The sequence below is a fragment of the Halyomorpha halys genome, unplaced genomic scaffold (genome assembly GCF_000696795.3).
Source record: "Halyomorpha halys isolate HHAL.00 unplaced genomic scaffold, Hhal_1.1 Scaffold926.1, whole genome shotgun sequence".
Lineage (NCBI taxonomy): Eukaryota > Metazoa > Arthropoda > Insecta > Hemiptera > Pentatomidae > Halyomorpha > Halyomorpha halys.
In genome coordinates this window covers 143,694-160,676 of record NW_027107651.1, presented here as the reverse complement: position 1 = coordinate 160,676, position 16,983 = coordinate 143,694, and the positions used below count along the sequence as shown (strand labels likewise).

The 16,983-nt window shown below is 30.5% G+C and overlaps 1 long non-coding RNA gene across 1 annotated transcript in view; it reads right to left on the bottom strand.

Annotated features, from left to right (window-relative positions):
- LOC136795451 (uncharacterized) overlaps positions 1–587 on the bottom strand; it is a 371,543-nt gene extending 370,956 nt beyond the window's left edge. The window contains exon 1 of the long non-coding RNA XR_010843069.1: positions 508–587. This is a non-coding gene — a long non-coding RNA (uncharacterized lncRNA). The remainder of the gene's footprint in view (positions 1–507) is intronic.
- Positions 588–16,983: the final 16,396 nt, after the last annotated feature.

The window sequence follows — 16,983 nt, the reverse complement described above, 5'->3', positions numbered from 1 at the left end:
TTTTAACGTGTTAGTGCTATATTTAAATGAATATTTCAAATCATATGCATTACCTGTATATCGGCGTTAATTAGTGCATTCAATATTATAAGCTATTTCTTATATTAATTAATTTTTTATTGTTTATTTATTATATCTTATATCTTATTTATTTATGTTTGATTTAACATAAACATACTTAATAAAAATACTGAAATTTTTTGACAGTAGACATCCTGTTATTTTAATTTGTCAAAATGATATTAAAATAAAATAAATAATATCATTGTAATAAAATAAGAAAAAAATAATTTTTACTCGAAAAATTAAATGACCTCACCAGTGGACGTTAGATGGAATGAAGGGGAAAAACAGGGGTAGGAAAAAATCGATAACGTCAACAAAGACTTTTAAATAGAGTGTATAATATAAAACTGAACAAAATGCCTTGAGGAACACCTGTTCTAAAATAGGTTGAAAAATTGCTACAGACTATGTTTAGATGGAACCATACTGTAGTAGACGTACCTTTAGAACACGCGACAGGACTGAGGAAGAGGGTTGTATGGAGTCCCGATGTGATCGTGGCGGTGTCAGCCGGTGTACTGGGGGCGGTGAGTCAGTGCCATAGTGGGGGCGGCGTCTTCGATATCTCGATTCTAATATCCAACTCGATAGTTAACTTCTACTCTTAGTGCGGCTTCTTTCTTTGTCTATCCAACAGATTTTCAAGAGCTTCACCATCATAAAAAATTGGAATGAAGTTTTGAATTTTAAAAAAAAAATGTCACTTTCTAGAAAATGTTGTTTAATTAATTTAAATTTTTCTACCTTGATTTAACACTAACTCATGATGAAAAACGTTTTGTGTGAAATGAGTGAAGTAAAAGATAACGTAGAAAATGTAATTACTTACAGTACCAGAGATAGTAGCTTTCGGTGTCCAGCACCATATTGTACTTAGCAACTTTTAAAAAAGTCATGATTAAACATTAATCAAAATTAAATACAAAAAAAACAATACATAAAATTACAATTATGTATTTTTCGTGGAAATTATTAAGATATCATACCTTCCAATTTTGTTTTCCATACTATCCATGAATTAGAATATTTTAATCCATAGTCAATTATTTCTAAAAATGAATTATTCGAAATTGAAATATTTTCATTATTTTCTATTTCTTTTTCATTTTTAATTTTAATCCGATTTTCTATGAGATAATTATAAAAAAAAACTAATTACTGTAAGAACGACTACTTCATAAATTGATCATATCCACCAGCGTAATCTATATCCTGAACTAAAATGGCCTGACAATCTGCCTAATTAAAAAATACCACTATTTAATTTATTTTTCGACCATAGTATTTTATAATGTTTGTAATAGTGTGTGAATAGTATTTAGGTACGTAGGCTACTTAATTCACATGAAAAATAAGATTTAAAAAACATACATAATATTATGATTTTCAAGTACAAATGAATCTGTTGCTGGATACCGAAAGTTGCATTATGCATAAATAAAAAAAATAAGAAATCAGATTTTCTGAGGTAATAAAACTGAATTATGAATTAATGGTTAAAATTAAAACAGTCTAACGATGGTTATACTTATATATTAGCAGACCAGGTAATGTTTCGCAATTGCTAGATTTAGGGATGCAGAGAGATTAATTGATCTATTCATACAATTATAAGTTTTATATAATCTTATATATTTAGTTGTTTACACATTGAATTAATGATTCAATTATTTGCTTATTATATCAATTTATTTTATAGCAGTAAATAATAATATATATTAAAAATATATGCTCAAAAAATAAAAATAATTTCAACTCAACTCAACCAATCTACAATAAACTTCGCAGTGGTTAAGGCGCATACCGGATCTAATTAAACAGATTAACTGAAGATATAAAATCAAATGTTTGAAAAGTTTTCTGTAATTTAAGCTAATATTTCTCCCTTGTTATGGCATTAAATATAAATGGTGGTGATATAGATTAAAAAAAAAGGAGACATTTAGTTTTCTAACAGTTGTACTAATGTAGAAATAAAATAAAATGTAGAGGATTATACCGGAAGAAAAAAAAAATACTCCAAATAAATTAAGTTCGAAAACTTCTTGTTTTTTATTTTCTTTGAAAATGGTACTCGAAGGTTTCAAACGACGATAAAAACGACGCCAAAATCCTTAATTTAATATCGTAAAATACGAACAAACAAATATTGTTTATATATATATATATATATATATATATATTTATTGTATGAAGATAGTCTGGGTGGCGGTAAATAAAGGTATCAAACTAGTAAAACAAAAGTATTTATTGTAAAACGTTTTGCCCCACTTTCCAGGGATTCTCCATAGTACAAGAGCAGGAAAGAAAAAAAAGGCAGTTATCTCACCCCAATTTTTGATTACTTTAATGAAAACTATGTTTAATTACTTTTAAAAACTGATGAGTCTGCTATGTATAGGAAGGGGGAATAAAAAATGGCGGCGGTTCCAATACCTTAATTTTTCATTCGAAGCTCTATATCTTAAAAACTACCAACAACACTAGAAAATCTAAAAGAACATTAATTAAAGAAGAGTAAATTTGCTGAAATATTAGCCCTAATAGAACTATTTACGTCCAATAGTTCTTGAGATATAGCCTTTTAAAAAGCAACATTTCATAAAAATATACTGAAATATCGATAGTTGATTTATTTTCAGAAATCTAATCCTCAGGAACTATGTGCCGTACAGATGTCTATTAGCACTCAAATTAAAGATATTTTGATGTACTATAAAGTAGTTTATGACCTTTTCGTTCGTAGGAATAGTAGTTTTCATGATATTTGCTAAAATAAATTGATTTACAGTTGTTGGCACAATAAGTTTGATTTATGAAAAACTTTATTTCAGAAACCATTGGACGTACAGATGTCTGCCGGCATTCAAATTAATGTTAGTTAAATTTACTATAAAATAGTTAGTAATGTTTAAATTTGTAGGCGATGTTGTAGTTTTTATGATATTCACATATAAATATAAATTTGGCAAATGAAAATTTGTCCGAACAACAATAAATCAATTTATTTTAGCAAATTACATGAAAACTACTACTCCTACGAAAATAAACTTCATAAACTACTTAATAGCTCATTAAACTCGCTTTAATTTGAGTGCTAATAGACATCTGTACGTCTCATAGTTCCTGAGATATAGACTTCTCAAAATAAATTAACTAACTACTGATATTTCAGTACGTTCCCTACAATTTTATCGAATGTTGGTTTTTAAAAAGCTATATCTCAAGAACCATTGAACGTAAATAGCTCTATTAGGGCTTACATTTTAGCAAATTTACCTTACTTTAAATGATGCTCTCTTAGATTTTCTATTGTTGTTGGTAGTTGTAAAGATACAGAGCTCAGAATAAAAAATTAATTATTTTTAACGTTTTGAAACAGACGCCATTTTTTATTCCTCCTACCTATACTAGTAAAATGGGATTACTACTGTGCTAAAGTAGAGTGGAGTGCTAATTTTTTCAGCTGCTGATGACCAAGGCCCAGATTTGTATGCAGTAAAGACCTGCAAACTATGCCATATGATACACAACATTATATTTCATATCATTTGAAAGCTATGTTATTGGCTTTTAAGTTACTATAATGGTAATATAACTTCATCTAAGCTTGTAAAATATTATATAGTGTCGTGGAGGTGAGACATAGCTGTTAGTAAAACACAGCCGAGTCTGGGCTTGATTGACATTAACAACGGCCGGTGCAGGTGATGACTGACATCACGTAGTTACCTCCAGGTGAGAAACCTGTAATCAAGGCGAAGCCGCTTTGTGCTGAAGGCAGTCCCTTGTGAACGCAACATGTTATACATTATACTGAATAAACAGGTAAATATTTCTATATACTTAATATAGGTAGTTTTAAACGTTTCCCTTAGCAATATTCAAGGGTTGTCAACTCCATAAGAGATGATTTCGTGTTCCTTAGACACCTTCGTGTTCTTTCTTTCACATTCCTCAGGTCCGACGATACGATTACCCTTACCTTATGTTTAGCGGTTCAGAATCAGAGAAGTAATCACTGGTACCTGGTTCATAAAGTAACGATTGTTTTCTCCCTCAACTTTATTCTTCTTCTCAAACTATTCTTTGAAAGAATAGGTTCTAAATATGCACAGTTTCGCACCCCAGTGAGTGCTATGTTATGAAGGGGGCCGTTAGTAAATTAAAAAACCTTTGGAGGGAGGCATACACTGAGGTAGTGGAAGGGTCAACCTCTTACGAGGTTATAAATGAATAAGATTTATAGTAAAATTTTGAAATTAAAATTTAATTATTATTTCTTGTGATGAAGAAAGAATATTTTTCTTGACCACATGAAAAATATCTTGAATAATCGTGATTCATCAATGAATTGGTAGCTATCTGTTGAAAGAAATATTAATAATGTTGTAAGTCAGTAACATAAATAGATGCCTACATATATAAGTTTTAATTAATAAAACTTATAGTAAAGTTTCAATATAGTATAACCTTGATAAAACAAAATTTTTAATATAAAATTTAATTATTATTTGATGCGTAAAAAATATGATTTTCCTTAACCGTATGAAAAATATTATAAATAATTCTAGTTTATCAATGAATCGGTAGCAATCTTAATACGGAAATAATGATAATATTGTAAGCCATTTACATAAATAGAAGCCTATCCACATAAGTTTTAATAAATAAAATTTATAGTACATTTTTTTTAACATAGTATAAGTTTTTATAATTAACCCTTTAACTTGTACGCGCGAGTTAATTCGATCGCGCCAAACAGGCCAAACTGTGAACACTCGATAATAATAATACTAATTATTTAATAATTAATAAATTTATTTTGCCAAGGCAATGTTCTAAATTGTGTTTTTTTTTTACATTAAAAAAATTGATTTTATTTGGCCGTTTTTTTTTCAACAAAACTATGCGTTGAGGGGTTAAAGTTTTTACTATATATTATTTAAAGAACTTATTATATTAGTCATTAATTATAATAAGGATAATAAATTTGATATTAATTTCATTATATTTCTTCATAATGAGATATATCAAAAATGCTCTTCAATTACATATAGTATAATTTACTTCACTATGCATTTTTGATAATTCTTAACTGTTTGAGAAAATATTATTAGGTATTAATGGTCCTTATGGAACTGTTAGTTTTGCAATCTTTTAATAATTCGTTATTTTGAGCCGAATACTCAAATGAGGATTAAGAAGTAGGTTTCATATAGCTCGTATGACATAGAACCACAGTTTAATTTAATTGATGGTATTTATAAAAGGAAATGACAAAAAATTAATATATTTTCACTCAGGAGGAATCTTGAACACTAATTATTATATCATGATCAGATATATTAATGTAATGATGACATAGCGTAATTTTTTTTTTAATTTGAACAAAATTTTTCTTATATAATTGTATTTACAAAGTGGGTTTAATGTAGTCCAATGGAATTCCTCCTCCCCTCTCCCACACACACAAACCATTGTGATTGATAATTAATAATTGATTTTTATATTAATTTTCTAAAAACAAAGTAATTGTTTAAATATTTTATCATTATTATTTATGTAAAAAAAGATTATTTTCTTGACCATATGAATAATTGTGGTTTACCGAGGCCTTGGTAGTCGACCGAACCCGCCTAACTAAAACCCCCAGGGAACGACGATCCTATATAACTTTTGAAATATTTGATTAAGACAGGAAAAGGAGACGTTAAGATAATTAAATCGAACAATATTTAAAAAGCGCTAGTCAGATAAGTAAGGCTACCACGAAGGGCGGGAGTGAAGGGTTTCACGCCGTTTTTTCAATTACAGGCGCTCGAATTAACTATCTTAAAGTCTACTCTTCTTGTTTTAAGCAAATATTTCAAAAGTGATATAGGACCGACGCTCTCTAGAGATTTTAGTGCCAAAAAGAGGTTCTTAGTGGGGCGGGTCCTAGCGGGAAGGATAGCCTGTATCTGTAGAAGGAAATAATAATAATATTGAAAGCCATTTACATAAATAGATGCCTAACCACAACTATAACCTGAAACGCCTGCTAATAAAAATTCGGCTAGGACTGGTAGGGGAGGGAAATGTTTGGAGTTGGTATCGTCACAGGGTGTTAGTTGTGCTATTGGTTCCGATGTTGTTAGATAATTCAGATAAGGGCTGTCCGTAGTTCAGGTGGTTAAGGCGCAACCTGAGAATTGGGCGCGGCGCAGGTTCGAATCTGGCCTGGGATTGATTTTTTTCATTAAGTGGTGGTTCCACGAAATGAAAAACTTGACCTCCTTCCATGATTAGAATAGTTTAGTCATCTCTAGATAACCCCCACCCCTCCCCCCTAGTATGTCAGAAATGACCAGCCAGATAAAAAATTCTGTATTCCGATTTTTACTTTAGCATTAAAAAATGTTTTTGTGATACACGTCTTTAAAAGAAATTTTAGTGTAAAAATAATTCGGTTTGTCTTCGGATAAATTTATAAATTATCGTTAATTTTATAATACAAATTTAATCTACTTAGACTACTTTATGTCAAGCTGAACTTTTTTTTTTATTTGTTGATAAATACTACAATCTGCCACAACATAGACAATAAGGAATAGTGATAACTGTTTACTTTCATACTAAAATAAAATAACATAAGAATACAATAAATGAAAAAAAAAGTCTCTCTCTAAATATATAAAGAAATACTATTTCATATAAAAAATATAATACATTTGTAAAGGTTAAATCCGTATATATTTTATTTCAAAGTAATTTTTGCAGTTGGTTCTGTAATATAGCGACAAAGGAACTGTCTCAACCAAGCTATTACTTTATATAGATGTACCGGAATTATAACTTTATAACTTTACATTACCAAGAATTTATTGTTTAAACTAAATAATTAAAATGAACAATTTCTTTATTATGGTATTAATAAATTCAGAAAACAAATCTAGAATATAAGTCACCTAGGAACTATTGCTTTTCCTTTACGAGTTGTTGTACATGCTAGGTTCGGAGTTCCTCACGCTGAATGTAAATATGGTATACATAAATTAATGTCTTCTAAGTATTATTTCACTTTAGATTTTTTTACTACCATTTGATTTATATATTTTTAAATATCGTTTGAACGTATTGTCTTGCGCATGTATGTGCTTTAAATCTCTGAATGTAAATGACAGAATATAAAACTACACAATAAAGGTGAAAACTACTTTGCTCTCTTTAATTTATTGTAAATGATTCTAATTGAGACATTGCCAAACATTAACCTTATTTATCTTTGCATATATCTTTATGATAATTTGAATATCTGGTACCCAACATTTATGCAAACTTTTGTTTATTTGACCCTCACACAACTACGAACTGATAAATGATCATTTTATTATTCTTGTATATTTGTAGATTACGAATAAATGTTCTTACTTTTAGAGTCATGATGATTAAATATAGTTAGTGTAACGATATCATCGTGTTCTGTAATAGTGCTTATGGATTGTTTTGTTTTTTTTCCTCTGTTATGTCCTATACACACAGAAGTGGTTAGCATAATAAGTAAAATAACAAATAAAATGTAAGATACAAAATAAGAATAACAAACAAAATAATAAAAAAGAAAACACGATATGAAAAATTGAGAAATCATAGTGTAAGCGAAACAATAGAAATTTAAATAACGGAAACGGAAAAAAAATCGACTTGCTATAAGTTTCAAATATATAAAGATAATAAAATAATGCTATTTAAAAAATAACTAACTAAAAATTAAATCTATAAAAATCTTATTAGTAGAAATTAAGAAACATAATATTTTTTAAAAAATAAAGAAAAATAAACTATTAGCAAATTATCAAAAATAGAAAAAAAATTATAATACAACTTGAAATTTCTTGTTGAACAAAAAGAATATTGAAATAATTTGAAAAATAATGGTTAATTGCTAAAAAAAAATTAATTAATTAAACGAAAGAGACCCAATGAGGCAGTTAGCTGAATACTTTCCTTAATTTAAGGAGATTCACAAAAAATATAAAAGATATTCACTTCATTTTGGTGGCCTGGCTCTGAAAAATTGAATAAATTTATGAATTGCTGCGTCATGTCGTCAAATGATGATATTTGTATAAATATTTTTCTCTCAGTGAAATGAAAGCTGGGTAAATTAAACTACTATGAACTAAATCGCAAGTTTCATTCAAATTATTGGAGTAACTGAAATTAAATTTAAATTTATTTATTTATAAGTAATGCTGGATTTTTTTCCTCTCTAGTATGACGTACTTGGGCTATTTATCTCAGTTTATGGATTGTTTGTTACTGATTTCGATATAAATATGGTACTGATAAATTAAGTTATTCGTTATTATTTTATTCTAAAAAAAAAATATCATATCCTAATTAATCTGCTAACAACCATGCATGACTTTGTATACTTTTTTTTTTCATCTTTTGTGTTCTAGTTTATTCTTCATAGAAGTCCTGAAACGAGTCATATTACATCTCTGAATGCGACGTTACCAAAGCTCACACAGAGCAGAAGATAAACATAATTTGAAACAAAGCTGACACTTAGAGAGAGTTTGTACTGACTTGAAAGGATCATAAGTGGGGTGAATCCTGAAAAAGGATTCGCCCTTTTAGCTTTGGGTTCCCTATCCACGAGTTTAAGTTGTTATTAAGGATTCATAGCACTCTGACTTTACAGTCCTTATCATTGCCCTTTTTATCTTTTTTTTTATCTTCATACAAACTTCAATAAAAATTCTCATTTTCATATTGCAACCCAATTATTGTATTTGTATTAAACATCAGAATCCCTAATTAGAAAATCTTTTTTGATCCGTCCCTCTAGAACCACTCAGAGTATTTTCTTTTTATATTCTAATTAATTTTTTATATATATATTTTTTTTTACTTGGTAGGTGAAATGTTACTCTGTAGAGGTTAAATAAATTGATAAAAGCAGTGGTGGTCTAACTTGTTTAGGCGCCACATTCTAGGGTCAGAAGGTTTGATTACGGCCTGATTTTTTTCATCCTGGCTTAACAAAGGACAAACCTCTAGGTTTAACTACTTAACTCGTCCTATCTGCCCTGATTGGAGTACAGAAGGTCATTTAATCCATGTTTAAATAAAACAAAAACAATAATAAATAATAGATGACCTTCGACGTATAGAACTAAGTAGAAGATGGTCAGTGAAGAACATTGATTAGTAAAAACTTAGTCATTGTCTGAGCTAAGAACAAAAATAAAACATAATGAATAAAAGGAATTACTCAATGATTAGAAAATAACTAACGTAATTGATTCGTTGATAGTGCTGAAAGATATTCATAATCTAAGCATTATGTGAAGTTAAAGGCCATAAGAGAAAAGTAATATCAAAATTAAAAAAGTGAAAAGAACAAAAAAAATACATGTACAAAATGAATATTATTTAAAATAAAGTTATGAAAAAAGTGGAAAATAAAGTATATATGTAAAAGAACTATCGACAACCAAAAAAAAAAAAAATGTATGTAAACAAATAACAATTATAAACAACTGTATGTAACACTGAAACAACTATATGTAAAACTAAAGAAAAACAACTATCGATTAGATTAGATTAGATTAGATTTTTATTCAGGGCGATCAACATCTAGGTTATTACACCCTTTTTACTTTATTTATCTTCTTGTCTTTTGATAGTTGTAGATGTATATTTGATAGTTGAATGTAGACTATTTCCTTTTTACACTGGTCAATATTGGTGAATTATATTTAAGTATAAAGTTGAGTTTCTTTCAGAAATTTTATTATTTTGTCAATGGATTCTGCTGACTCTTTAAGGACCAATTTTCTTGTACGAGGAATTTTATTATTCTCGAAGGATTGACGAAATGATGAGCATTCTTCAATTATATGCTTTATCGATAATGGGGACTGACAGGTTTGGCATGTAGGTTGGTCCTCTTTTGTGATTAAGTGGAGGTGTGTTAATTTGGAATGTTCTGTTCTTACTCTTGCAACAACCAATTCTTCTCTTCTGTTTCACCTTATGGCACTTGTCCACTTTTGTGTGTTTTTTTTAACATTTCTTAGTTTATTGGTGAGTGGTACGTTAGGTATGTCTTTCGGCTCGTAAATTTGGAGTGGTGCAGCGTTCATTGTAACAGCCTCTTTATCCGCTGCCTCATTTCCAGGTATTCCTGAGTGTCCTGGAGTCCAGAGAAAGGATACACTTTTTTAAAGATGTTTTAGCATGTCTATATAGTTGTGAATTTTGTCGATCGTAGGTCCGCATTGACTGAAGTTTGATTGACTCTAGAGTACAGACATTGAATCTGTACAAATGAGTATGTTTGAGTATTCACTTTCTATGGATAAATGAAGTGCTGTTGAAATCGCCTGAAGTTCAGCTGTAAATATAGTTGAGTATGACTTAACAACTATGGATAGATAACTCCATAAATATTGTATTTTTTTTGTATTTTAAGATATATTTTTTTTATTATGGTTTTCATAAAAACATTTTGTATTTACTATTCCAAGATACTATTTGAACGTAAATAGGCAATGCATTATGCGTTGCAAGATTAATACCGACTCTTACTTCAACCAATGCTGTGGATAAACAGTACTGTTCCGTGTGTGAAGGAACTTAGAGAAGAGAGAAATTTCACATGAGGGGTGTTGAGAGGGTGTGACTGTATACTACCCTGCTAGGTGTTGCAGAAGTTTAATCATTTTACCCTTAAATAGTTACGTCATGTCAATATGACTAGATGAGATATTTCCTTCTTGAGAGATTTTTGCTACTTCTGATGTTTGAAACCTTCGCAATATAACTGCGATTCGGTTATAGCTAGGAAGAGCCGGTTCGGCTAATTATTTCAGTTTGTTAATTTTGACCCGATCCGTCTAGAAGTTAAATATATGGTTTTAGGGGTACGCAATTGCTGAGCATGATGAGGCTCGAATGAAAGAAAGGGATAAAATAGTAATTAAAAACCAAACAGTACTCAATGTAAATAAAAATTAAACACATAATTATATTTATTTATAGAGAGGGGGTCCTTTTTAACTGGCCCAGCTGAATTTTTCATGAACGGATAACGTTACAAAAAAAAATAATAAAAAATATATATTTGATGTTTTTCAGCCTAGTTTAAGATTCCGACCTGATTTGGAAAAAACAAAACAAAACAAAAAAAAAAAAAAAACAGGAGGCTCAGATCCAGTAAAACTTTAAAATTTAAAATGGGAACCTGGATGGAATTTTGAAACTGAAATCAACCAGATTTTAAATCAGTCAATAAATTACAAAGTTATGGGACAAGGTTTTAAAAAACACAGTACATTTTTCCAGCTAATTTAATTGAAGAATCCATATATAATACATCCAGTGGTTGATGAACCTTCATATAATGTTCAAACTGCCTGGCTTCTTTGAAGATGCAAAGTTTAGGCCCTTCGTAACCACTCTTCACTGGTGTTCTGTGCAGTGGACTGAGGAGAGACGAATCGACAAGCATCTTTCACTCTTTGCTGCAGTTCTTCAACTACCATAAGACTTTTTGGCTAAACGAAAGAGAACGTCCTTAAGTAAATTTTTTTTTTTTTAAATGTGTAGATACCGAAACAAAATTATTATTTTTTGTTTAACTTTTTAATTTATTGTCCTATTTAAAATCTGGTTACACCATTGATTTCAGTTTGAAAAATACATTAAAATGATGTATCTGTAGGCATACGTTCCTATTTGAAATTTTAAAGTTGTATTGGGTCTGAGACACCCCGTATGGTTTTTTTTTTTTTCAAAAACAAGTCAGAATCTTAAACTAAGCTAAAAAAAACATAAAATACGTATTTTTTTTTATATAACGTTATCCGATCAGGAGAAATTCAGCTGGGCCATCTAAAAAGGACACCCTGCAGAGCTCTGTTGATTTATAATTTTTTTTTTAACCCCCTCTCCCCTTTTTTATTATTCTGTTCTCATTTTCGAAAATGTTTATGTTTATCTACTTGTATGAGTTCTACTGTTTTAATTATTTTTTATTCTATTATGGTTGTTATCTTATTTTATTAGTAGGCCTGAAGTTTCAGTTATTTTTGTCCATCACGATTCATTCCACTGACCGCACCACCGACCACGCCGTTCTCATATTCAAAGATTTATTTATGACAATTTCCCATGGACAGAACAATACAGTCAACTACTCATAGAGAATTAAATTATTAATCATTTAACATGCTAATGGAACGGTAAGTGATAGCGGTGCCTGGGGATGATCGCTGGTAGTTAGAATATTCTCAGGTGTCGTTGCGAGCTACGATTGCCCTCGTTAAGGTCTTTGAGCGACAGCTGTCGTTTCCACTGTGGCCAGTCTTCGTCGCGATCCTCAATGCTCTTCCAGACCAGCCTAGAAGAGTACTTAGGTTACTTACTGCAACGCTCCAATCTAAATGGGATGCCTACTATTTTTTGAACTTGTATATATTTTTTTAACATTAAATATTAATTAAATACATGAAAAAAATGTTGATGGAGAGAGGTTTCAGTTGGATATGAGCGGAAAAGCACACAAGTGTCTCTTTACAGCTATGCCACTTGCTGAAGAGTTCCATTCACATGAGAAGGGAACTACTTCTTCATATATTTTTACTTTACTCATTGTGGACAAGTAATTATTTCATATTTTCCTTTTCTATGCATTCTACAATAATTCTCACTATTATTCTTAACTAACACCATCCGAAAATTTATTTCATAACATATGAATTAAACAAATTAAAAAATAAACGCATTAAATATTTTATTTCAAACAGTACACTGTGAAGAGTAATAATACAAAATCGAAAATTCAGGGGAAAAAATACACGAATATAATAAATTAATCGAATGCCCATAACAATAAAATTAAAATAAATCGGTAAAACAAAAATTAAGAAATTTTAAACTAAGTAACAAATCGCAAAATTAAAAAAAAAATATTTTTATTTGTATTAATAATTTTTTTCTTTTGTTTTCATTACTGAGTCAATTTTCTAGTGAAAATCTTCTATTATTTCACTCTGAAAATATTGACTAATTTTATTGGCACATATTCCTGAAAAAAATCACACGAGTTGTTTTCACAAAACTAATATTCAAAATAATTATTTTTTGAAATACGAGGTTTTTATTTAATATCTGGTTGGATGGAAAGGAATGTTAAACACCCCACCTTCTCGTCTAATTGCGAAACAAGAATGGACGGGGAATTAAGGGAAAATTGAGTTTTTCTGTTTTTCCTTACATTTCATATACCAATCGTCAAAAGATCATCATTTCAAATTGAAATCACAAACAGAAATTGAAAGTATTCCTCAGGTTCTGCCACAATAAAAATTGTATGGAAACCTTAGACAAGGGTATCATGATTGAACAATCACGATTGAGGCACGTTAATCCATGCAGATGCATGTCGACTGACGTGGCTTGGTGGGTTTATCGATAGTTGAGATCTGTGATAAAAAAATAAAAAAAAGTAATTAGAATACAGAGAAGACCAATAAAATTCAAGCATCGTAGACTAAGTGGACCAACAACAGGTCTGGACAAACGTTACAATACAGATTGAATTTTAATCTGATATTGATAGGTTGATTTTCAACTATATATTATTGTTGATTTTCAACGTATGTTGAGCTAACATTTTGGAAACCCCTAAGACCTTGTCTTTGAAGGTTCGAGAAGCAAAGCACATGAGATGTGTGTATCGATACACTATTCGATAGGAAGGATGAGCCTGAACATGGAAGGCCGATGACGAATCTACACGTTGGACTGTTAATGAAATAATAAAGAGTGTTGAGACTTAACAAGGATACAAATTATTAATTAGTTTAAACAATAAATACCAGCCTTATGAAATTAAAAAGATTATATATAAAACAATAAAAAAATTTCAATTGAAAAATGGTGCCCGTAAAACAAGCTGGACATCAAATGTCGCTTCCTGTGAGAATGAACCATATTGCGAACGAAAACAGTATTTCATTACTACTGCTGACTAAAATAAACATTTATATTGTTAAAGATTAATCATTTATGGACAGGAAAAAATATATATATTAATTAATAATTTGAAGATAAAATGGACTTTTTATTTCACGTCATTTTTTAATATAATTTATTATTATTATTTGTTTATTCTATACAAAGTCGTGAAACGCAGTTTGAAAATTCCGTTTAAGAACTAATTTCAAGCGTGATTAAAATAAATTATCAAACAAAATATGAACCTTAAGATACATAGACCTGAAGGATTGAATAACAAATTTGCCTTTCCTCAGCGGCTCTGTGAAAGCACAATAACCTTGGAAAGCATTGTCTCTGATTGGCCTAACTTAGTTCCCATCGATCCTTTGGCTAGGTTCAGCTCTGCAACCATCGGCAAACAAATAGGGAGCATGAGGGAATGAAACTTTATTTCCATAAAGGAAGGGCCAATAATATGTTTGCGTTTGTCTTCAGTAGTTCCATCTGGTTAGAAGAAGGAAGAAGGGACAATAAAAGAGGATTTGCGAATGATTGGATACTATAAAAGAGAAAGCAAGAGTTATGCCTAGAGACACTTGCAAAATAAATGTTTTTAAACAAATAAATTCCTTAAAATTCGAGATTAAGTATTGAATCAGCCTAATTACAATGATAGTTACTTGCCTATTTTTAGCTCCAGTTTAACATTCACAACAGTTGCTCAGTTTGCAGATGAGATTTTCATAGATATAATTGTCTTGTCAGCACCTTTTGGTACCTATTCTGAACCTGAAATCTAAAAGGCCTTGTTCTGAGAGATCTCACATTTTATTCCTTATTCGGTTATTTCAACTCTTTTTCATAGATTCTCTTCCTTTACTGTAAAATAATTACTAAAATAAAAAAAATAATTGCTCAATAAAAAATAATATCTCTTGGAAAAATACATTTAGATTAACAAAACACTGAGAAATTCATTTTACTGTGAACAAAACGCTTCAAACCTCTATAAGTCAGAAACCAGAAGGAATCTGATCCAAATAATTTCAACACATACATCTTGAGCCAAATATGATTTTAATTTACGGTATTTTTTTTTAAATATCTTTATTGAAATTTACAACTGTACATTATAATACATTCAGTAAACTTGATCTTAGTTAAAATGGAGTGTTACAGGCGTGTAGAGCAACTACCCATTGTTAGCACTCTAATGCCATTTTACTTTAGCTAGTCTCGTGGCCATCTTCTTTTCAGGCGCCTCGGAGGATTGTCAGGAATGGAAGATAATGCAAGGTTAGAAACTAGGGGGTTTGAGTGGTTAGGGAGTTTATAATGGAAGGAGTGATATCTGGTTCGGACTAGATCGGTTACATAGGAAACATTAAGGTCTTTATGTATGATTTTGTTTGTGACAAAGTAAGGAGCATTGAGGATTTTACGAAGGATTTTGGATCGTATTCAAGGATTGAATACGAGAAAAATTCGAAGGTTTAGTGGAGCCCCAAAGCTCAACTCCATATTGTCCAGATTAAATTTACGGTAAAAAATCAATTTTGTAATAAAATCTAAAATCCCTTTGATATATTAAAAGTGTAATGAGAAAATGTAAGGACCCAGAGACTGGGATGATGATAACTGGAAATCGATTAGGTTGTGCTAACATGCCTAATCAGTTTGGACAACCGTGGCATATAAATTGTTTGGGAGTATGGTACATTTGCGACCCCTTGCGATGACGTCAGGCGCTCCCAGCCAATAACAGAGGTTGAATGTTAACTTCCAAGAAGAATGACTTTATTAACCCATCTGCTTACGTCAAACGGTGGTCTCAATGAGCTTAAAGCTGACTTCGTAATGACACAGCCATCAATATCACACAAGATATACATTTTGCCCAAAATGTAAATAAGTTGTTAAAAATCGTAATAGGAAGAAAGTAATTTCGATTACAATTACTTCGTTTTCAAATAATAAGGGTAAAATTACAATTATATGCAATCTTAATTGATAATTGCATCTACTTGAGGAACCCATGTTATTGCTGTTCGCTATTAAAATTGATTGTTGGACCTAAGTTTTTAAATAACCAATAATTAATTATGTAATTATCATAACTCATGTAATTACCGTTATTTCTTAACAAACGCTGCTAATCTGAATACAAGTCTTCATTGATCGAGTAGCGTCGAAGTAGCAACTCGGTAATATTACTCACAGAAGGGGCCTCGAAATCTTGAAATACGAGGGTATGTCAATTATTATTCACAATATAGTTGTTACAAATGTTACAAGTAGTAGTTACTTACAAGAACATCATTTTCCGACATAGTCCCGTTGCTTTTCAACGCATTTGGTCCATCGTACAAGCTTCATGATGCCCTCATAAAAGAAGGTTTTGAGTTTATCACCAAAAAACACCTCCTTGCACAACCGTTGGTCTGGTAACAGTACTTCCTACTAAGTACAGCACCCTTAACCCTCCATGGGTTGTAATGGTACAGATTTTATTTATTCTTTTTAAATTGACTATGACCGTCCGCATACTGTTGCTCACACTGCTGAAACGCTCCAGAAACTCAATTTTGAAGTTCTGGCTCATCCTCCATATAGTACCGATCTTGCTTCTTCTGGCTACCACTTTTTTGGTCCACTCAAAGAGCCATTAAGAGACCGTCGATTTACTTCGGACTAAGCAATGAAAGAAACGGTGCATTCCTGACTCGCAGCTCTACCGAAAACCTTCTTTTATGAGGACATCATGAAGTTTATACAACGATGGAACAAGTGCGTTGAAAAGCAAGGGGACTATGTCGAAAAATGATGTACTTGTAAGTTTCCTATTTGATTACAATAAAATTTTAGAACTATACTGCGGATCTTAATTTACCCTCGTATTTTTAAATTAAAGATTTTGGA